General features: G+C 40.8%; 1 long non-coding RNA gene across 2 annotated transcripts in view; it reads right to left on the bottom strand.

Moving 5' to 3' along the window:
* Positions 1-632: 632 nt before the first annotated feature.
* The window catches only part of LOC137855955 (uncharacterized), a 28500-nt gene continuing 6406 nt past the window's right edge, over positions 633-22726 (bottom strand). Inside the window, exons 3-4 of one of the 2 annotated variants that reach the window (XR_011096083.1) lie at positions 5883-6090; positions 633-3072 (exon numbers count right to left, since the gene is read on the bottom strand). This is a non-coding gene — a long non-coding RNA (uncharacterized lncRNA). Of the gene's footprint in view, positions 3073-3492; positions 4463-5882; positions 6091-22726 lie in introns of those variants that run through there. The other variant, XR_011096084.1, reaches the window with a different exon arrangement.

Raw genomic sequence — 22726 nt, 5'->3', positions numbered from 1 at the left:
ATGGCAGAGCAACTGTGTATTGATGTCAAGCTTGTAGGTCCCTTATCAGTTGTCTGCCCCAGCGCACTCAGTCTAGGACAAACATTGTTGAGGCGACTTCATTTACAAAGGTCCCTGTAGTGCTCAGAAATCCCAGATGCTATCAGGGAGTATCAATAGACAGGAGTATAGCATAACCAACTGAAACCTCATAGCCCCATGTGTACCACGGGTGCTTTTGTGGCACTTAGACCTGAACGTTCCCATTGCACAGCATTGTAGTGCTGCCAGCAGCGGGGAACCCTTCCCCATCCTTCTCAGGGGGGCCTTAACTAAACTAACGTCCTTCTTATGAAATTCATTTCCAAATTTAAACTCTTGCTGACTACTGCTGCAAAGCTGTGTGCTGATTCAGTGGCCAAGGGCAGTTTACCAAGACCTCATCAGCAACAATTCTCTACCCAGCACGCAGACACAAGGCTACCAATATGACTGTGATGAGTACTACTCTGAAAGTATACTTTGTGCATTTCTCCAAAATATTTTTCATTACTAGTGAGAAGAACAAACTAGAACTTCCATGTAGTTTGTGAAATAAAATGATAAAAAAGTTTAATTTCATCAATCTTTTTTATATTTTGATTTAATGTGTTTTATAACACCACATACAAATATGCTTCCAAATGAAAAGTGAGAGAATGTCAGAATCTTGCCTTTCAAAAAATGCCGGCATGAATGATGACATCTTGAAAAGAAGACATTTCTATTTTTTACCCTAAATATATCACTGTTGAAACTAATAGCTTCAGATAGAAAATAAATAAATAAAAACTCCTTGACTCTGAATGACAGAGGTATCCTCAGTTCCTGAGAGAGAACTGATTTTTTTTTTCTTACTGCCTCTAAATGCATGAATTTACATACAACCATACTATACTAGGTTTATAAGTCTGTTAAAAATGATGTATGAGGGTCACATTACATTTTGAAAAGACCATGAGCGGAGAAAAAGGACACAGAATGGGAAAGAGACAAAAAAACCGAGGTCATTATCTGTGAAAACAGGCCCAGATTTGGCAAACAAAACTCAGCCCAGAAAAACATGTACTTCTGCATACACAGAAGCATGCAGCTTAATGGGGCTCATGTGGGCATTAGGCTGGCTTGGTGAGGAATGTGGCCAACAGACTGAAACTGGAGCAAAAAAGGAGGGAGATCTAAATCAACTTCAGAAATGGAGTTTAGAGAAATAGTAAAGAAAGAAGTGTTTGTTTTGTACAGAACTGAAAACTAGCACTCAAGAAACATTCCTTTTTATCGTTGGTACGTGTTACTCCACACCCCAAGCTGAGTCAGTGGGCTTGGAAGCCCCCAGAATTACACATAAAAATCCCATGTGCCATCCCAAGTTAAATACAAGAAGGCAGCACAGCAGCAGTTTAACACAATATTCATTCAGCTATTCCATAGGCTTTCTGTCGGGCCATCGCTGAGCTGGGGCGGGCGAGCTGAAGTACCTACATCACATCCAAAGCACAGCCGTGTAGGGACACCCATTGTTTTCCACACCTTTGGGAGCCTGAGCCTTATCCCTCATCAGCAGAAGCTTGCTAAAGCACAGCCTGCACTCAGTGGTGCTTTTTTCCACTTCTTTCCATGTCAGATCCCACTGTACCACCCAGCTCCCATGCTGTGCCTGCAGTGGGGTGCCCCCTTCCCTGCAGCAGATGGAGCCCCTGCATCTCCAGCAAGCATGGCTGGATAAGGGAAGGCACAGGGGTGTGCTTTTTCCTACAGTCCTGTTTTATCCCTGTGGGCCTGTAGCAGGGCGAGGTGCTTTGCAAGCACAGAAAAGTGCAAGTGCCCTGCAGTGTTTTAGTACCGCGTCCTGTTGCTTGGCTTTACTGGCTACAGCCAGCGAGTGACAGCTGCATTTGCAAGTAAATCAATGGGGCTTTTCTTCAGACAGTCGCAGCTGGCATATTTTTCCTCCTCTGCACTTTTTGGTAAAAGGAAATTGTGCCACTACCTGCACACTGCAATCAGGCCTTCTAGAAGAAAGAGGAGATGTGCTAAAAGTTTACGTCCCTGCATAACGCTTCAGAAGTTGTTTGCCTTCCAGACACGTGACTCCCATGCAAACCTTGAGCTAAACCTTAAGGTTCAGCTCCTGTTGTTTTATAACATTTGTATGTTTTGGCTCCTCTGTAAACTTCAGAAACTGCAATCAAAGGTGTTGCAAGATGTACTTCCCCTCTGAAAGAGGAGACTGCAAGCAGGAACACGACCTCCTGCCCCTGTGGTTGCCGCACTGCCTGGCAGGTGGAGACTTGTGGTCTGATCCCTGTCTCAAGGACTCAGTACAGTTTAGTTTCCAGGCCAGGGAACTTTCTATTCTCCTTTGAGAAGTGTATCGACTACCACAGGAACTGGAAAAAGTGGCCAGCACAGTGCCAGGGCTCCTCTCTCTTGGGAGTGTTAGCTAGCAGTCACTGCTGAGGGGCATGGTTGAACCTTCTGTCTAGTTGAAATCAAGGGGAGACAGGACAAGGTGCAGGAGATACAGCAAGCTCAGGCATAGCTAGCAAAGAATATCTAGAAATATGAACAGGGAGATGTGAAATCTACCTTAGCCTGAAAAAAAAAAAAAAAAAGCATTCCAAAGAACATCTCTAAGAATGTGCATTATTCCATCCTCTGCAATAACCTTTTGCTCAGATGTCCCCTACCTGTCACTGTTTCACTCCTTACACAACATCCTTTGGTGGTGGTGTTTTTTTTCCCCCCTTTACATATCCGGTCCATCAGCAGCTTTCAGCCACAATTCCCTGATGTCAGTGCTGGCTGCTGGGGCTGGGGGCAGGTCCTGGGATGGAGGGAATTGAACACCACTGATTCAATTAGCCTCCTGTGACTCACGGCGCAGAGTAGTGCCAGGAATTGATGGGCTTGGGAAAGTACTTAGTTGTTCTAATCAGGAAGGAGCAAATCCCAGGAAGCCCAGCAGAGCATATGAACATCAAAGAGGCCAAGAAAGCCAGGCTGGCCAAATCCCAGTACTGTGGAGGCGAACCCAAGCAGCCTCGCAGGACTCTGTGGAACCAAAAAAAAAACTCACGGTATTTTCAACATCTGCATAATCCAGTCAGACAATAAATTATTTGTCATCTAGTTGCAGGGAGCTGATTCTAAAAATGAAGTCTGGGAAGCCATTGGACAGCTTCTTTCTAGTTTACTTTTCTTCTTTGTTTTTAGATGTGCAAGGCTTTGAATATTGAAGACACTTTTTTAAAAAAATACACAAGTATCTGAATAAATACTGTTCTTCTTTTAACACAACTGTTTTGTTTTGCAAATCATAGACAAAATATCAAGTATTTGTATGCAGTAAGCGTAACATTTTGTGGAGTTGCTAGTATATATATTATTTCCAGACTAGGGCTATTTGTTTGTCTTTCAACAAACATATCTGTTATTGTAATAGAAGCTATGGATCTTGTATTCATGCTGCAGAAGACAATATAAAAAAGAAGCGATTATTAGAAATTTTCTTCTTTGTAGCTACAGATATTCCATCATAATTCAGGTCAACAAATCCTGCAGTTCCCCCAGAAAGGGAAAACCAGCTGTCCTCAGCCTGAGAGAAATATTTTCATCTACATTTTCATAAAGAAGAAGAAAAAAAAATTAAAAAAAAGAGAGAGTAAACTTGATGAATGAAGGTGAATAGCATAGAAAATTGAATAGTGATAGGATATGTTGCAGAGCAAGAAGTTTTGACCTGGTGGTGGCGAATTTCCTTCTTCCTTGGTGTTTCAACTAAGGTCAAATATAGTACGGATGAATTTAAGTCAGCACAAAAGTATGAGCTCACAGGTGGTCTACCACACCATTTGACTTTGACATGTACGTTATCTGCTAAGGAAGCTATGCAAAAGTCAGAATCTATGACTATTTACATCAGCTAAAGAACTGGTTCACCACCATTAAATACTATCATCATTTTGGTTTTGGTACAAACTCACGTGTCAGATAAGTAAATAAAGACTTATAGGAGTGGCTTGCTTTTTCCAGTTCCCTGCCCCACAAAATAGTAACTACAGCCCCAGCAAAGATTTCACCAGGAGCACTGCAGTTCCAGAGTATTCATTTTCCCCAGGTATTCTGACAGCTTGTTTTGTGTTCATTGAGAGGTAAACATGAGGTTACTTGTGATAATGAATGAATCAATGAATCTGAGGAAACAAGTAAATATAATAAACCCAATGGACTGGAACAGCAAAGCTGTCTCATTGAGTAAGAAGATAGAAGCTGTGAAGGAAAAATTGTTAATTTTCCTTCGGCTTGAATTGATGATTTTTGGTTAAGAAGTGGAATGTATTTGTTTTCTGTATTCTAACCAAGGTTCAAGAAGAACTGAGACTGGAAAGAGGATCTACTAATCTTGAAATGATGTCTGTCTTCAAACAACTTCAGTGTGAAACTGCAGGGCATAAAAAGCAAGGATCATAAACCAGAAGCAAGGTGGGAGCAATCCTGCCCAGCTCAGGGCTGGTTGTTGATGCTGGTGTTAAAATGACACCCTGGATGAGCCAGGCATGCGCTTCCTCTCCATCGTCCCTCCCCACCAGGCTCAGGTCTGGCAATCTCCACCCACAGCCCTATTTTTATAACCATTTATTGCCCCAATAAACATCGCCTCACCATCATCTATTGCTAACAGTCCTCACTCATAGATATTTCACTGACATCAGCATAAACTTCAGCCAAATATTTTTTAATTCCAAAGACAGCTTTAAAGTTGGTTTTGCTGTAGCAGTTATTCTTAGGAGAAACAGCTATTCTTATGCACTTTATAAAGGCTAACAGGGCATGTTAGTGTCGGTAGTTGCATTTTTAACCATCATCAGGTTCAGCAGGTTTATGAACTGAAAAAACAGTGGTCTGGACTTTACTCTAGAAGTCAGAGGAGGAAGGCTCCTTTTCTCTGTGCCGGCACTTGTGCAGCTTGCCTGTGCTGGCTGACTTATTTCATGCTCGGTTACACCCTGAAGTTCAATTTCTTGGATGACTCCGGATGCAGTGGCTTGTGTTTGACATATTTTGATATAACAGACATGCTATAAATAAATGATGCATGTATGCCTTCATGGATGAAAAGCCACTGCAGTCGCTATCATGTTGAAGAGGGGGAGGAGAGATCAGTGTATGGCTTTATTTCTGCAGCATGTGCCCTCCTGACCCCACTGGCTCCTCCACCAGCAGATGCATGTGCACCGCAGAGGGGACACAAATGTGGGCTTTGGTGGGCTTCCAGGAGTCAAGCTGGTCATTCTCCATCCAGCAGACATTTGAATCAGTCTCTCATATAAGCCTGATGTAGTATCGAGGTCTGACTAATAGCATGCTACCAATTAGCCCTGTTATTTATTATGTGAAACAAACAAAACTCAGGACTTCAAATTGAGAGTGGAGTAAGGAGGAGATGTGAATGGAAGCAAATACTCTTCAAAAGGCTCTTAGATGTTGCTAGATTTATTAACTTATTCCCTAAGTTTCCCTGCCAAAATAATGTTTGGCACAAGAGGATTGTTCTTTAAAAGGTTACTGAATGAGCACAACGTGGCAATATTGGTTTTGAAATGGCTTTTGAAGAGCAGCCCGCTACTTTTTCAGTTGTGTTGCCATGGCTTTCTTGTTTGTTTTCTGCTGTCATTATGGATTTGTTCTGTTTTCTTTGGGTTGTTCAGTTTATGACATAATGATAAATATTTATGCTAGCAAAGCCCATTATCAGGAGGAAGTATGATCAAAAGATTAGGTGCAAAATTAGGAGCCTGGAAATGGCATCTTCTTCCTCACAGAGATGATAATAAAGTCTGAATAACATCATGTCTTCTTACCTGTGTCCTCATCTGGTTTGTCTGCAAATCTTTTCATGGAGGACACCGTGGATACAGTGAACAACACCTACAATGAGCCCTGGCTCCAGCTGGAATTTCTACATGTTCCTGTTGTTACTCCTCCTAATACTGTCCTGACAGCATTCTTTTCCCAGCTGTGGAGGAAGAATCACATCTCAACTGTACCACAAAGGCAGGAATATAAGCCCTGAAGTATAAGAAATAATAAATTCAATTATACAGCTGTTTGGATCAGAAGCTGCTAATTAAGACAAGGCTGCACACACTACTTAGCAAATTCAGGTATGTGGGAAATAAACCAAATGGAACAGGATGTTTAAATGCAAATATCTTACCAATCGGGAAAAATAGATGAAATAGTAAGATCTGTATTGAAGGTATTTGAAATTGAAGATAGAGAAACAATCAAAATACTCTCCTGACATTCATAAAAAGTATATCTATAAGACTTCAAATGCACAAAGTAAACAAATGGAAAACAAGGGAAGCCATTGGAGGAAAGGAAAAGGAAAAAGGAAAGGAAAAGGGAAAAGTGCAGCATGATGAGCCCTAAATTCTCTTGAAGCCACTGATATTTTTTTCAGTATAATCTGGGAATGAGACAATTTCCTCCACAAGTGGAACAAAGATTAATTTCTTGGAGGAAGGAGACCTTATAAAGTGCAAGGAGAATTAGATTGACTTCAAGGAAGATAAAACATTTTTCTGCTTGTGGTAACAAGGTTGAGCATAATACTGAATAACAGCCAATGCTTTTAATACAGTTGAAAAAATTTTGGAATTTCATGATGTCTCAGAGATAATTTTCAAATAACATATTATTTGTACTATTATTCAATTTTTCAAACTATTATTGACATTTCATATTACATTTTTTTTCTAGTGCATTAGGTAAGTATGGAAAAAAATAGCAAGAGAGACACAAAGAAAGGCCAGATTCCACTTGTGCCAAGTACTGGCAGCAAGAAGAGAGGTGTCTGTAGATTCCAATTATCCTTGTTCTTCTAATGCCCATAATTATTTTGATATGGGCAGAGAATAGCAAATGACTTCTAAAGGTACATTTTTTAAAAAGTGTGAAAAAAAAAATACAAAAAAGGCAGAGCCAGGTAGACTCCAAGTGACCCAAATGAGCAGTGGAGGTTGCACACACATCACCTGTGCAGCCTGGTGGTAGAAGGCCTCGAACCTTCAGGCTACTTGTCCAGACCACGTGCCCTGTAGTCAGTGGGTTCCCCTTGTATGGCAGCATGCCATCATCTGATGGGATTTCGTTACTTATTTCTGTGACTGAAATGCTGAAAGTTTCAGCCTTTTTTTTTTTATATGCCACCATCTTACTCTGGCTTTGTGGAAAATGCTTAGAAGTGCCTGTTTAAAACCTAAAAATCTATTGCTTAAAAATAATACTTAAATAACCAAGTAGTTTCTTCAGATTATCTTTCCATTCTTTTTTCCCTTTCTACTTTTGAACATATTTAGCCTTCTACTACCTACTGAATAATGTAATGGATATAATAGGAGCTGGTAGATTTTTGATTGCCATCTGCAATCCAAATCTGGCCTTTTGCTGCAGCAAGAGTGTTTGGTATTGTTTAGTGCAGGCGAAGGCTGTTGGACAAAACACTATAGGCAGGGGAGGACAGCAGCAGGATTTCCTGCTAGACGGGGGGAAAAAGGAGGGAATCAGGAGAACAGCATTCTCTAGAAATGATTCTTGCATTTCCTCTTTAAAAAATATGACTGGGTCTATTACTGTAAAGGGAACAATGTGCAATGGAGAGCAGGGTTCAGTGCCTGGATGGGCAGAGAGCTGGCATGCCTCTCCATCCCCCAAATTTCCAGAATGCAAACTGGCTGATGTGCACCCACACCAGGACATTTCCCTGCTTGGTGCTGCTTGGCTTGCTCTTTTGTATGGTCAGCTGTGGGGGCCAGTGGAGCGGCTGTGTGACTGCTCTCCCTCGCCCACCTCCCAGAGGCACCTGGCCTCTGCTTCCAAGGCCGTCTGGGCTCACCAATGCTGCAACAGCAGAGCACAGGCAAAGAATTTAACAACTGGATCTCTTCCTACTCAGTGCAATGAGTATGCATCGATGGCATGAGTTAGCTTTATACCCTGCGGGTATAACACAATGAGATATTATTCCCCTTGTAGATAACATCTGGGGCAATGTTAAAATCTGTTAATTGTCATAGAGTCACGCGCTAGCAAGGTGATTCAATTGTTTCCCTACTGGAGACTGCTGCCTGGTCCCAGGTCACTATAGCTCTTTCAAAACAACTCATCTGTTGGCTTAATCATATTGTTGTTTCCCCTCTTTTTGGAAAGGAGTTGCTTCATTTGGCTTCATGAGAAAACATGGTTTCAGCAGAGAATGAGCCCCAAGACAAAAAGCGTAGAGAGTTGTTATTTTCATAGTCTTAGTTGTGGCAGACATTAAAAAATCTTTGCCCAGAAGAACTTTGACATTTTTCAATTCAATGATACTTTTCACAGAGGAGTTCTTCAAACACAAAAAGCTAGCGGGTAAGAGCCTGGTAACAGCAACTTTCTGCTGCATATTTCCCCAAATGGAAAGCTGTAGCAAAGGGCTCTTCTAACATATACATGTACATACTTCCATTAAGTCCAGTTGCAGAGTGCTGCCAGCAGCTGCTGTGTTCGGATGGAAGCTAAGGCTGAGGAAAGAAGTAAATCAGAAACAATACTCCACTCCAGTGAATGAAGACAAGTTTTTACCTTGAAAAGCTTTTTTTTTTTTTTTTTTTGAATTGATGCTTTGATGAATAGAAATCCAAACACATTCCTTTTGCCCTGCAGAATTTAGGTTAGGTAATGAACACCAGAGAGTTTTCACTGATGGCCTTCCTGTACGGTCTTACACTCTTTGAATATTGCAGTAGTTATTCCAAGTGTTTTTTTTTTTTTTTTTTTTCTCCCAAGGGCAAATGGCATACAAACAACAAACTGGTGTCTAAAATAAAAGACACTTGAGCTAGCATGTAGTTTGTGTAGTGTTTTGCTCAGAAAAATAAGTTTTTTTTGCTAACAAAGGGAGCAAAATAAATATGCAAGTTCCAGGCAGTTGAGATTGCTTTGTAGAGCCTAAATAAAGCTTGCTCGAGGGAAGAACCTTCTGTTACAGACAAAAGAGTTAATTCACCAAAGCTATGGAAAGAACTCTCTTCCCCAAATAAAAGACCTAATGACCCCTATAAAGAGAGCCATATTGTGATGCTGTAACTTGATTATAGGGAAAGAGTGTCTTTGTGTCTTTCAGTCTTTGCACTAACAGGAAAACAAGGTGTTCTGCAATAAATAGGAAAACTTTTTCTAAAGCTTTATGGTCTTCTGTGCTATTTTACAAAATAACCTATCTGCTACTCACCACAAAAAGCCACAATTAAAGTGAAGTGATTCATCCCTTTTCAAATGTCAGGCTGGCAACAGGGTTAGAAACGAGGCAGCCAAGAAATTGCTCCTTTGAAGCAAGCAAATGGAAGGTTCTTATTTTAAAGCAGTTGCTGTATGTTCAAGGAGATGGGAACGTATCTTCCAGCAGGACAAGTGGCTTCAGGCCAGCCCACAGATGGCCCTCACATGGGTGTGCACTGGTAGGGACAGCTGCCCTGAGTGACGGAGAAGATTGGCCTCTGTACTTTAGAGATGACTGAAAGAAAACACACAACTGAGCAGAATAAAGAAGGACATTAAGTAAGCTAGGCTTGCCTGTTCTTAGAAACTAAAAAATGATGGGTAGGGGTGTTCAGTGGGTGTGTGGTTTGTGTTTGCCATGTTTCAGAGGAGATAAATATTCACACAGTGACTGGTGGAACTCACTACCCCAAGATATTTCAAGAAGACTAGCGTGACTTAAACAAAAAAAAAAAGTAACATTTATTTTTATTGAAAGAATGATCAGAACTTTTCAAAAACAGGCATCCCTCCCTACCCAAGAGACTAACAGGAAGGGAAGGGAACTGTTGTATTTCAGAGCATAAAACTAGGAAGAAAATGCCCATTGGGAGGGCAGGTCAAGCAAATAGCTGCGATGTAGAATTTTTAACTCCCTCCTCTAATGCATTTCATACCAACCACTTTTTAGGAAAATTAGAGTTGATGGACCATTATGTTTAGTTCCTGTGACTCTTGGGAGCCAATTTGTGTTATACTGCGGAAGCTTTTTTACAATTACTGACAGCAGTAATGCTGTCCCTGGTAGCTGTTGTTTAAATGAAGGGGATGAGATCTATTAAAAATTTGGTTTGATTTTATAAAGAGGTGATATATTTGCTTGAAAGTAAAAATTCCCTATACCTGCCTTTCTCACTTGCTGTTAGGATGAAAATGGAAAATTGGATGCTGTAAGTAAAGAGACAAAACTCCATGAGATTGCTGGCTGCTTGCACACTTGTTACAGGCTCAATGCAGAATGACAGTGTAAAAGAAGTCCCTACATTTTGTGGGGACTTAGACAGGAACACCTCCAAGTCTTTCCCTTGGTGGCTTTTGTATATGAGCATTTGAGGACCACTTCTGGACTGAGCAGGTGCCTTGAAAGGGTGAGGACAAAGAACAGGAGCAAGGGCAAGGCATCAGAGAGACCTCTCTGCTCTTCTTTTATGAATGTGTACACACCATGTTTCTTGAGAAACCTCGAAAGAAACCATGAACCTTCTTGTAGTGGGGCTGTCAAAAATTCAACAGTTACAATTTTGTGAGTCTCTATGTGCACTTTTCTCTAGGTACTGCCTAGCAGTGGCATATGATCATGAAAAAACAAAGGGAAGGTGAGATTCACCAGTGAATCCTCAGGGTGTGCGCCCTGCCCCTGGCTGCCAGCACCCAGCCATCCATGCACAGGACACCTCTGGGACTCCAGGACAAGAAAAACTAATACCCAGTTCCGCATGAGGTTTTTGTTGTTGTTGCTTTGTTTTTGTTTTGTTAGCTCACTTCTGATTTGGCAGTAAAAATATACTTTAGATCAATTAGGCTTTCCCTCAGTGCATTTCTGCCTTGTTCATCACTATGTCTATTTCCTGGTGAAATTCTTGCTATCCAGCACTAAAGCAATCCTTCACAGGATGAATTTATCTGGAGTGGGAGTGAGTGTCTGTCTATTGCTATGACAATCTGTCCCTGCCTGTATTTGCAGAGAGGGATATTTTTCCACTGCCTAGACTTCAAAGCTAGGGAACTGCCTATTTCCAGCTGGTGACAGGGGAGTGAGAAGAATAAAGTTTGGAAGTGGGATGGGTTTTGTTGTCTTTTGGAGTCTTGAATGCTTGCAATACCTGTATGATGTCCGAGGATGTGAAAAGGGCTTCACTGGAAGGAGACACATCCTTGAGTGTTTGTCTGCAATCACCACATCTAACGACCCCACTTCCTCCTTTGTTTTTCAAGAACAGTTTGAAAAGCTGCATTTAACGTGTTAAATTCTCTTCCCTAGAGAATCAAAGGGTATAGGAAAAAATGCAGTGCATCATCCTTGACTTGCAAAATGGCTTTTTTTCCCCTGAGATCAAACAAGGAGAGTGGTTTGGATAGATGTGCTTTCTCTACCATTCACCTTCTGCATCTTCTGTAGGTCAGCATCAACATGGCAGTGTACATCAGGTCCCAGAGAGTTATCTGTTACCACTAACAAACTTTTGTATCTTGGTAGGGCTAAACCAGAGTTGGTTTCATGTGTTTGCCTTGCTTTGCTACATTACCCATATTACCAAAGTATAGGCATATCCTAAGCCTCTGGGTATGACTATAAACACAGCTACTAGATTATTAAAGTTATGTATCATTTACTTGCATTAAATGAGTCTTAGTAAGCATTCAAGGATGCTCACAGAGATGATATAAAACTCTCAAACTTAATGCTATCCTTAGTCAGTCTCTCCAAAGCATGGCAGGAAAATAAGAGGGCAACGGTAGGGACAACTGGGGGAACATCAGAAAGGAACATCTTGAAGAAAGCAAGGACATTCAACTGTACTTACAGCAAAATAGTTGTTGATTGTTTTGTGAGTGTTTTCCACAGATAATGAACAGAGAAATTTTGACACAAACTTAATGACAAAAAATAGGACTGCACTCTAATGGCTAATTACTACCATCTAATCTGACAAATGGCAAAGCCTCCCAGTTTTGCTAATGAGCTGCATCCAAGAGCCTGAATTGAGATTCCAGTCTAGAGAATGAAACATGCAAATATCCTCACGCTTTGAGAAGCCCTCTCAGCACCCAGGTTTACCTCCTGTGACTAATCCGCCTGCACATCCCCACATCAACGGGCAGCTCATTAATCAAATCTCCCACTTTTTCTTCTCCTTTAGTATCACAGCAGGGCATTTCTCTCAGCAAAATAATCTGAGTAAACAAGAATGCAGCCCAGACTGGGAAGCTCTTTCTGTGGATTGAGCTCCTGGCAAGCACTGTCAGCTGAAAAAGAAACCAAAAAGTGGGAATGGATGAGCATGACAACTCCCCGTGTGGAAGTGTCCTCACTTGGGAGCGGGGACAGAGGAAAAAAAGGAAATGCAATGCTCGTTATAAAGATCAACAAGAAAGACAACAAATAGTCATTCCAGCACTAAGGTAAGGAGCCATGGCATTCACACTCCATAACATAGAGGTGTGAATGCAAAAACCACAAAGCAATTACTCTCAAGCAAAGATGGTGTTTGCCATTTTAGGCTCTGAATCTCTTCTCCAAAGTCAAACTGATCAGCTGCTCTTGAGGCTGTATGGTCTTAAGATAACATCCCTGATAACAATATATATATGTAACACAGCAAAAAGCACGTGCTGCTACCAGTAATGTAGGGATCATCTCTTTTCCTGTTTCTTGTGCTTGCCAGATATGAGCAGCAAATACACATTGTCATGCACAGTGAGACTGAGAAGAGGGGATGAAACACAAGTCCTAAAAACACCTGTTTGAATCCCATGTGCTTCAGATACACGAGTGTGTCAGCCATGTGTCTTACAAGGATTAAAAATCTCCCCCAAATTGTCCATTGAAGGTCATTGCCACATCATTAACCAGCAGAAACTTCCCACCAGCATATCAGCTACATGGTACCTCTGGAAACTGTCAGAAAACATTCAGAAAAGCAGACAGGTCCTATCAGGCACTGTGACTTGCAGCAGCAGCTATCTTAATCTAAGATACATGGCTGTATTTTGGATTAAATTGTGAGAAACAGCTGCTTTTCTTGGGCTCAGACAACACAAGCATTACTACTGCACCTTTAAGCTCTGAAAATGAGCATTGCAGTACTCCTCAGTTGTAGAAACCAATGATATTCCCAGCAGTTTGAGAATTCCCTATGCCCGCTACGGCTTTTAAATTGAGGGAGATTCTTGCTCTGAGCAGCATCAACAGCTTTAAATTCTACTTTTACTCTGGCTTGCAAAAACTTGATTTTTTTTTTTAATAGAGTGGAAACTAGGGAAAGAAAGGAGGAAAAAGAGAAAGACTGCACTGATAATTTCTGGGTAATTAAACTGACACAGTTGAGAACTGGAGATCTGGCTAATTCTAACTCTAAACCATTACCAATGTCTATTTTCCACAGCAGCAGGAAGTCAATGATGTAAGTGGAATTTCCTACAGCATAAGAAACAGGATAATGGAGGTTGACATGTGAATATCTGAAATTGCCTTAAAAGTGATCAGGATTTCTCTCGGGTTTAGTGATGAGTTTCTAAGTAGGGCTCTTTTTTTTTTATTATTTTTTTTCTTTTTTTTTTTTTTCTGATATAAATATAGATATCATGCTATCTCAGAAGTAATAAAACCTTTTACATCAAAATTTGTTTTATATTAACTGTTAATGTTGCTGTTTGATCTGGTCAGATCTCAAAATAACACATTAATTTTGTAAAGGCTTTTGTGATTAAAGTGGCAAGACAAAAAGAAGGTATGTTAATATTTTTAGCTCCTAAGTCTAACACATTCTATGTCTATTTCAGTGTCTAACCATGTCCATCTGCTATTGTAGTAGTCTGATAGACTGATTTTTTTTACCCAATATTTCCTCATTTCATTGCAACAGAAATAAGGACAGTAAGGAAATGCCATGCAAAGGTAGGACTCTTACCCTCGCCAGCAAGTGCAAAAGAATGTGGTCCTCTGTTGGTGCACCATAGCACATCACATCTATAGAGTCAAGAGTTCATCAAAGCAACAAGATGAGCATTTGGTTTCTGCTCTTGGGGCAACATAGTAAAATGTTGTTTGCACCTTGGATTTCTGGCAAAGATGCAGCTGATGCCATACATGCATCTCAAAATACCATCTCAGTTATGCATGGTGGCTGAGAGCGCTAAACTACACGATTTTCAGATGTGTATCTCAGCCAAAGCATTTTGTGTGCATGCTTTTATCATACATCTTTCCTCAGGAATAGCTATGACATATGGAGGCAAGCTCATTTTTGGAAGAAGTAGAAGTTTCAGAAAGAAAATGTGTTAAAACAGGAGGGCATATCTTTTTCCTTTTCCTTTCTTCTTTTCTCTCCTTTTCTCTCTTCTTTTTTAGCAGCACTGTTTAAAACCTCTCCTTCAGCCACATTAAAAAGCACAGAAGTTGCATACTTAATTGCCATGTCTCCATTTTATGCAGACTGCGCTTATATATAACAGTTGTGATTACTGCCTGCTGATTGATTAATCTTTGCTGAAGCCCTACTTTTCTTGTTCTTTTATTTAAGTCTTGCAGCTGCCTCTGCAAGTGCTCCTTATCCTGACCTTCTTTGCTCTGTGCTCATAGCCCAGAGCTCAGTGAAACCCTCATGCTGGATGAAGTCTCTGAAATACGAAGCACACAAAGCCCCCAGTCCACAGTGGTTTTATACCTTAAGGTTTTCTTCACTACAGGGTTTTGGACTTCTAGCCCAGAGGAAGTGATGACTTCCAAGGCTGGAAGACAGTTGGTCATTTGTGACTGGAGGGAGAGAAAGCAATCTCAAAAACATCCCCGACCTTCAAGTGCCAAGAAGACAGATGAGTTTTGAGCAAGATCTTGGCTAGTCTATAAGCATCTGGGATATGGTACAGCTGATCTTCATCACAGAGAGGTGTTGATGTAGTAGAGGGAATACACAGGACAATGAGAAGTCCAACAGGAGATATTCTATCAAATCCAATATGTATTTGGGGGAGTGGGGGAATACTGAAAACATGACCATGTGAAATTTTATGGAACAGACAGAAATGAGGGTGAAATTGGTGTTTACCTGATTCTGTCATCCCATATTTTCCAGTAGTACACATTGTTCTTTTGGATGGGAAAGAAGTATTTGGTTCATAACTACCTTTATTCCTCACACTGCCAGTATCCCTCCACCACAATCAATTAGGACCTCTTGCTGTTTCCCACATCTGCATCTTATAGATACCACCAACAGGGAGCCATTATTAGACTCCCTATGCAAGCGCCTGTTTGTGTTTTTTCCCAACTATTCATTATCTGTCTCTAGATAAACACAGTGTGCTAGGATGCATTTCTAGACAGACCCATCAGGTGCAGTTTGGAACAGTGCTCCAATAAGACAATGCAATGTGCATCAAGTCCAAATACAACTGGCAAGAATAAGTACCTACGTGCATTCAGAATCATAGCATGCACATACAAATTCCTTGGCAAAATAACACAAGAGCTAAGGTTTGAAACTTCAGCTAGATGAAACATAGAGTTAGCAAGAGCTCTCAGATACATACTAGTTGTCTTCTGCAAGTTAGTCTTACTGACATTTCTCCCTATTTCATCGAAGACCACCAAGAGGCAGTGGCCATAACCCACATTAAGTATGAGATATCGCAAGAAAATAACATTGTTCTAATGCACTTCAAAGACCTAACACAAGCACAAAACATATTGTTGCAGAAATACAATTGCCTCTAAACTGACTCTGAAGGAACAGAACTGCCACATGAGGCATCATACAATGACAAAATAAAGACACAAGAAACAGATCACCATTTTACATCTCCTTCAAAGCATAACACCTCTAGAAACATAATTTTCTTCAGCATCATGCTGGGACATTGGCTTAAGATTAATACAGAGAGGAAAGTGTCACCTCTTAAATCACCACCGTCACTCATTATAACACTTAGGTTTTCTCTGGAAATTTCCCAGATGTAGACCAGGCCTGAATGCTACATTAAAGATGTGGCAAGATTACAGCCCGAGACACCATGGCTGCAACATACATTAGCATCTGCAGCCATCACCACTCTTTAGATGACATACACAGTATAGCATGTGGGGGTGTGCCCTCCTTCTGTGTTTTTTTTTTTTGTTAGTTCATCCAGATTTAAAACAAAAGCTAATCTCTGACCACAGACTCCTTTCTCAATTTGAATACCATGAAGTAACTTCCGACAGTAACCTGTTTCCTATGATGCAGAGGTAATACAGGAAGCACTGTGCTAGCTAATTTTAAAGCAGGAGAGGCTCTGAGGAATGAAACTTTACAAGTCCCGGTAAAATTTGGATTTTAAAAAGGTTAACACTCAGTGCTTGACCAACCTTTAGGGGACTTTTACAGTCAAATGAGTAAAGAAACTAGGAGTTCCAAGTATGAGACAAGAAATAAGAAGGGCAATGCAAATGGAGGAATTCTTGCTCAGAATAAAACAGTGTAGACTAGGATGTTGGCTTTTATTTTTCCTTCTCTTTTTTTTTTTTTTTTTCTGTGGGATAAAGCACAGACATGCCAGTAATATCATTGTAATGCAAAACAAAGTTCTGGAAGTTTAGTGCATTGAAAACAAGCAAACCAGCAAGAAACAGTGTGCTTTATTTCATAATCCCCAGTATCTTCCTCCTCTAGGGATCAAATCCACATCTGGTATCAAATATCATTTTATTATTGTAACTGAGCTACATGAATTTACTGAAATAATACATCTGTCATTTTATCCTCAGATACATGTTTTTTGAGATACATGGCACCCAACATCTGATACACTCTTCACTGGCACCCACACTTTGATCACCAGAAGCCATGTAAATGAAGAGCAATGCAGCAAACAGCACTGTCATTTTCTTCATCTTTCAGTATTTGGCCTTGTTAAAAGACTTTCATAGCACAATTACTGTATTTTGGGTTTGGCAGGAAAACAGCTCTGGGCAGGTGTAAAGGAAGCTTGGAATGGGTCAGGAGAAATATGGCCAAGAAAGGAAATGAGTTCAGTCTGGAAAAGAAATTAGGACAAGGACGTTGGGATCGGTAGGCCCAGGAGCGGGGCTGAAGCAAAAAAACAAATGGAGGGGGAAACCCAGAAAGGATGCAGCAGGGAGATTGTGGAAGGGTGAAGAGGAAACACACATGGACAGGGAGTAATTAGGTGACTGTGGTAATGAAAGGAAGCAGAGAATCCAAAACAACATGGGGAAGATGTAAAACTTTTTTTTAAAATCTCCTCAGCCATAAACTGGAAGCTCTTTTTACAAAGAAAAAGAATAAGCTGCATCTAAGCCAGACTATCTGAAACCTTCTAGTGCACATGATATATATAAGAGCCTTCATTTGCTGCCTCTAGTCTCAGACATCTTTCTTTAATAACACAGGTGAGCATTGTATGGGATTTAGGCTTATAATACATTGTTAGTAAGTACCTCCAAAACACTACACAGACTCTGTTCTCCCACGTGAAGAATTGAGACACTACTCCTCAAGCATCCAGAGGAAAGGTTGGTTTTAATTTGAAAATCTTCACTGAGGTGTGCTTTTCCCCTCCAAGTGATACATTTGACACTGAAATATCTTCCTTCTGGAATCATTACGTTGTACTAAATGTTATCATCTTACATGACTGTTCATAAAAAAAAAAAACAGGAGGTAGTGGGGAAAAAGAGAGACTGGAGTTTAAAGAGTTTAAATTAAATTCAGAGTTTTATAAACTGACTCTCCCTCATTTCTCAGTAACATGAGGATTGTCTTCCATTCCCAATTCCAGCTCAAAATGAACCTCAAAATAAAGCTAATGCAATCGTCCTCCTGGTTCTGCTCAATTATGCCCTGCCTCTGATGGGAGATGGAGGTGCAGAAAAACCTACAACAGGCAATTCTGAAATGCCTGCAAGGCAGTTTGTGATGTATATGAAAATCCTGAAACAAAATAGTAACGTCTTCTGGAAATTTTTTTTTAATTATTTTATCCTTACTGTTGTACTGTTAACAACTTGCAAAGGGAAGAAGTGGGATGAAACTTGAGTATGAGGTTGAAATGCAGAAAGTCACATTTAAATCATCACCTTACAGCAAGGCAGCAAGGACTTATTTGCAATTTACAGTTCTTATATGTCATACTTCCCTGTAACTCTTTGTTCATAAGGGACTGAAATGAGAGAAGAGAAACAGCTTGAATGGAAATGAAGTAATACTATTTATTGCACTGTTATAAATGATGCTACATGAAAAATAGCATAATACTATTGATGTTGTCATGTCAAAAAGTTTACCATATCAGGAAACTCCTGTGATACAGATATCATCCATTCCATAAATACATTTTTATTGGATCAAAATGGGAACCTAGTCTTTAAGAGCATCCACAAAATTATTTAATTATTAAATACAGTAAAAGTATTTTCTCTTGCTTAAAATTACTGAACAGTTTCTACTGGAAGAAATTGTAAATAAGAGCACCAGAAAGCTGACATCCAGCATGGAAAATTTCAGCTCAGCATTTAGGTTTAACATTTTTAGAACAAATTAAAACTAAGAATGGAGGCACTTGGCAAACCTAAGAAGGCGGCGGCCAACCATCCATCATCTTTTTCTGCCCTACCTAAAACAGCTTCCCAAGACACAGTTTCTGAGTATGTCATTTCATAGAGTCACTTGGTGAAAGAGTACATAGCTGTACTAGAGGCAAGAAGTCTACATCATTTTTTACATACAAGAGGTGGCTGTTCCATTAATTTTCCTGCTACCGGTAGGCAAGTATTTATTTGTGGGTGTTCTGCAGTAGGAGCTGCAGATTATTTATAATATGGGGCTGGTCTAACAGAATATCTTCCCAAAGATTACCTGCCTCAAAAAGTACTGTTTTATCCAGGCATTTCCTCTGAACAAGGCTGCCATTCTTCTCACAAAGCACTCATAGGAAGCCTGCAGATGGTTATCTCATACACAGAAGTATTTTGACATTTTATCAGATTAACTGGATACGTCTAGCTCAGCTTCCCCCCCCAAACTCACAGCCCCAAGATGCAATCACAAATAAGGTAACATGAGAAGCCAGTGGCCTTTCCCCAGCAAAGGTGCTGGCCTGGGAACCTGGGACTTGTCTCTGACATGAGGGATGAGTGCTGTGGTCCCCAGAAGTCCCCACAAGCCAGAGCCTTGGGGACAGTGCGGCTATCGGGAGCCCTGCAGCTGCAGTTGGGACTGCTTCACCTGCACCTGCCTGGTGTTTCTGTCTCTATTTATGCTACACACTTGCATTTTGGGAATGGTTTTGTTGTTGTAAAGGAACACAGCCTGTGGTTTTAAAACAACCTCCCACCACATGCCCAAGCGATAAACTCTGATAAGTAAACCCATTACACAGACAAATGATGTTTCTGTAATTGTTCAAGCACTGTTCTCCCTGAATCAAGTGCTGTACAAGCTGCAGAGCACCCAAGTGCTTCAAAACCCATCTGGACATGGTCCTGGGCAACCTGCTCTAGGTGACCTTGCTTAAGCATTTTGGCTAACCCCTTCCTGTTCCTAAGACAAATATCACAGCCTCCCTTAGTATGGGGTTCAAGTGACAGTCCAGAAACCAAGTTTTGACATGAGGCAGAATTAAATACCTTGCTAAACAGGCTCAGAGTAGCAGGAGCACACAGGAGCAGTGAAGATACCACAGCAGCTAGTGGAGATGGATTGCTACTTGCATGTGGCAGAAGAAACCTCAGCAGCTGGGAAGAGGTGCAGGCAAGTAACATTTCTTGGAAAGAGTGCTCAGTGAGGATGAACAGCAGTGCAGAGCACAGAGCAGCCCATGGGGTGCTGCAGATGAGCCAGAGGCTTCTCTGGTGGAAAACCGCAAGGTCAAGAGAGCACTGCAGTCACCTAAAAATAATTTGATGTTTGTTATCTTGGAAAGCAGGCATTGCACTGGGCAGATTAACTCCTAATTGAGTTTTCTGTTATGAGTGTGTAAGAAGAAAGGAATTGGATGTGGTTTTATTGTACATAAATATGCTCAAGATATAAACAGAAGGCTTGGTTTGTGAACTTGTATAGCACAAATATAAACTAGCCTTTGGAATAACAGCTTTTTGGACAGAAATATATTCACAGATATTTGCGCACATAGAAACTGGCACAGCAGGGCAGAGAGTGCAGGTCCACCCAGATGTGTGCAGGTACCTGGGGAAGAGGTTGTAAGATGGACCAAATCCTGGATGTTAACTGTCACACACTGACCTACCTATGGTCAAGCTGTTTCACTGAAGATGGCAGAGTTACACACACACACAGTCATAGCTGAGCTACCTTGCTGAATTTACCCACAAGCAAGGTTGTAGGGCCACAAAAGCAAAAGCGCAGCAGAGCAGAGAAGGGGTCCCACAAAGAGCCCTGCTCATTGGAGATGTAGGCTTCTTGCCAGCTCTTCAAAGGCTGCCTTTGAGGGGAGATTTGAGGGAAAGATCCTTTGTGTTTATGCAAAACAATTAGCTGGGAAAGGCTCTTTCGTGGGTGCAGAAAGCTAACAGCTGCCCTGCCAGCCCAGGGGCTGAAGCAGCAGACACAAAGTGGCCATAACCACATCCCTGAAGCCTGCCTTGGGGTTGTCTGGAAGGATTTTGTCTCTTCAGTGCTACATTCGTAACAGCGATATAAAGCCAATTAGTAGTTGGGCTCCTTTGTTATTTTTTTCTTCTGCGCCTTTACAAAAAATCCAATTATTAAGACTACCGTCTTTCTAGCTGAGGAGCTTTACCTAGCATAGACTGCATGTTCGGCTTTGTTTCCATTTCCCTTTTGTGGCTTTCTTTATTAGAGAAACCAATTGGAAATCATTAGTAGGAAATGCTAATGGTTTTAGTCATTCATCAGTCACAAGATATTTCAAAAGCTGCAACCTGGAGTACTGTTAATGCAATCTGCAATACTCCTTGATATTGTTGACCTCTTTGGGTTGGCACAACAGGGCGAACAGAAGCAGATCCAGAGGCACTGGCTAGCTAGCGAGGGCTGTGCATTCAGCCTCCCCCTCCCAAGCAAGCCACCTCACTCCTCTCTGAAAAACAGTGCCAAAGGGAAAATGGAGATAATCATGTCCGTGAGGGAATGAAAGACTCACTTTGAGCACACTGATGTATGATACTATTTCCAAAGCAATTCTTCCATCAAAACTAATCAGCACGAGCAGTGTGTAGAAGAGTAGCAGCAGACTGACAACCTTGCAGCAGGGAGTGTTTGGAGACCCAGCCACTGGAGCAGTTTTGCCCCTCCAGAAAGGCTGGGGGACCTTGTCGCAAGCAGTGCTGCCAATTTAAACAGGGCTGGGATATGACAGATCTCCTCGCAAAAGCACAGTCTCTGCTGGGATAAATTGTGCAGCTGTGATCACAGAGGTTTGCTCCTTCTCCAAGTCTGCCTCTGAAAAATGATGCTCTCACTATGCGTACAGATATTCAAAGAAAGACTTGATCATTTTTGCATTCAAATATACTTTAACATGTTCTCTTAATCCTATGATGAACATAATCATAAAAATTTTGATGAAAAAATCTTCAAGCATATGACCTCAGTGCCACTTCCTAAGGGCAGAGGAAGAGTTTGCACGTGAGGCAGTTTTCCTGCTGTTGGTCTTATTTCAGTCTTCCAGGAATTATACCTGGATCTTGCCTGTAATTATATGTCCACATGGGAATAAATGGCTTTGCCAGAAATAAATAAGTAAAAGCTCTGCATCGCATTTCTCCTAGATGTAATTTTCACAGAATTTAAAAGTTAATCCTGAACAGTTGACTCATTCAAGAAGTTTAATCCCCCCACAACACACCACCTGCCCATAGGTGTTAAAGAGCCTGGGTCCTTCTTGAGTCATCAAGGGATTATTTTCTCTGAAGTGACAGTGACTGGCCTGCTTTCATGCATATTATTTAATCTGCTCCTCCACCACACGAGATTTAAAGTGTAATGAACACCACAGAACCCTGATTTATTGCTGCAGAATACAAGATCTATAACATAGGTATAGTTGCTTTCTTATTACTATGCTTTAGAATACCACAGGCATATAAAGAAAATGTAAAGTACTTTTCTTTACCTCCCTAGAGCCTAACAGGCTTCCACATGCATTCCAGTCTGCATTGATCAGCACAATTAAAATTGATGCAAAAAGCAGAAAATCCAGTTTCATCACTGGAACAAAGGTATATGAAACATGCTTTTCAAAAAACACATTTCCTGTTTTATTGCATGTATTCTGTACGTATCTGTATTCAAGACAGGATAATTTTCTATACCTCAGGATGCATTTGAAGTATTTTTAAAGTAATAATGCATTATGGGATAGGAAATGGCAGTTTCCTCCCACAGCTCTCTGGAATTCTGGTTTGTAACAATACAGTATGACTAAATTACTAATAGTCTGATCTAAAATATCATCCATTTTCCTCAAAAGTAGAGGCTCAAATACTAACCCAAAGCTGTTGTATTTTCCCCTGAAGGAAAAAAAAGAAGTGATTACAAGTCATCTTCATCAAGTTAAGAGTGTATGTCTTTTCCTACAATGGCCAATCAATTATACACTGAAAGCCTAATTAAGGTTCCAATGCACAAGCTATCATAGTACA

Source organism: Anas acuta, chromosome 4 (assembly GCF_963932015.1).
Source record: "Anas acuta chromosome 4, bAnaAcu1.1, whole genome shotgun sequence".
NCBI lineage: Eukaryota > Metazoa > Chordata > Aves > Anseriformes > Anatidae > Anas > Anas acuta.
Note: the sequence above shows the minus strand (reverse complement) of the source record. Positions and strands in the feature narration are given on the sequence as shown.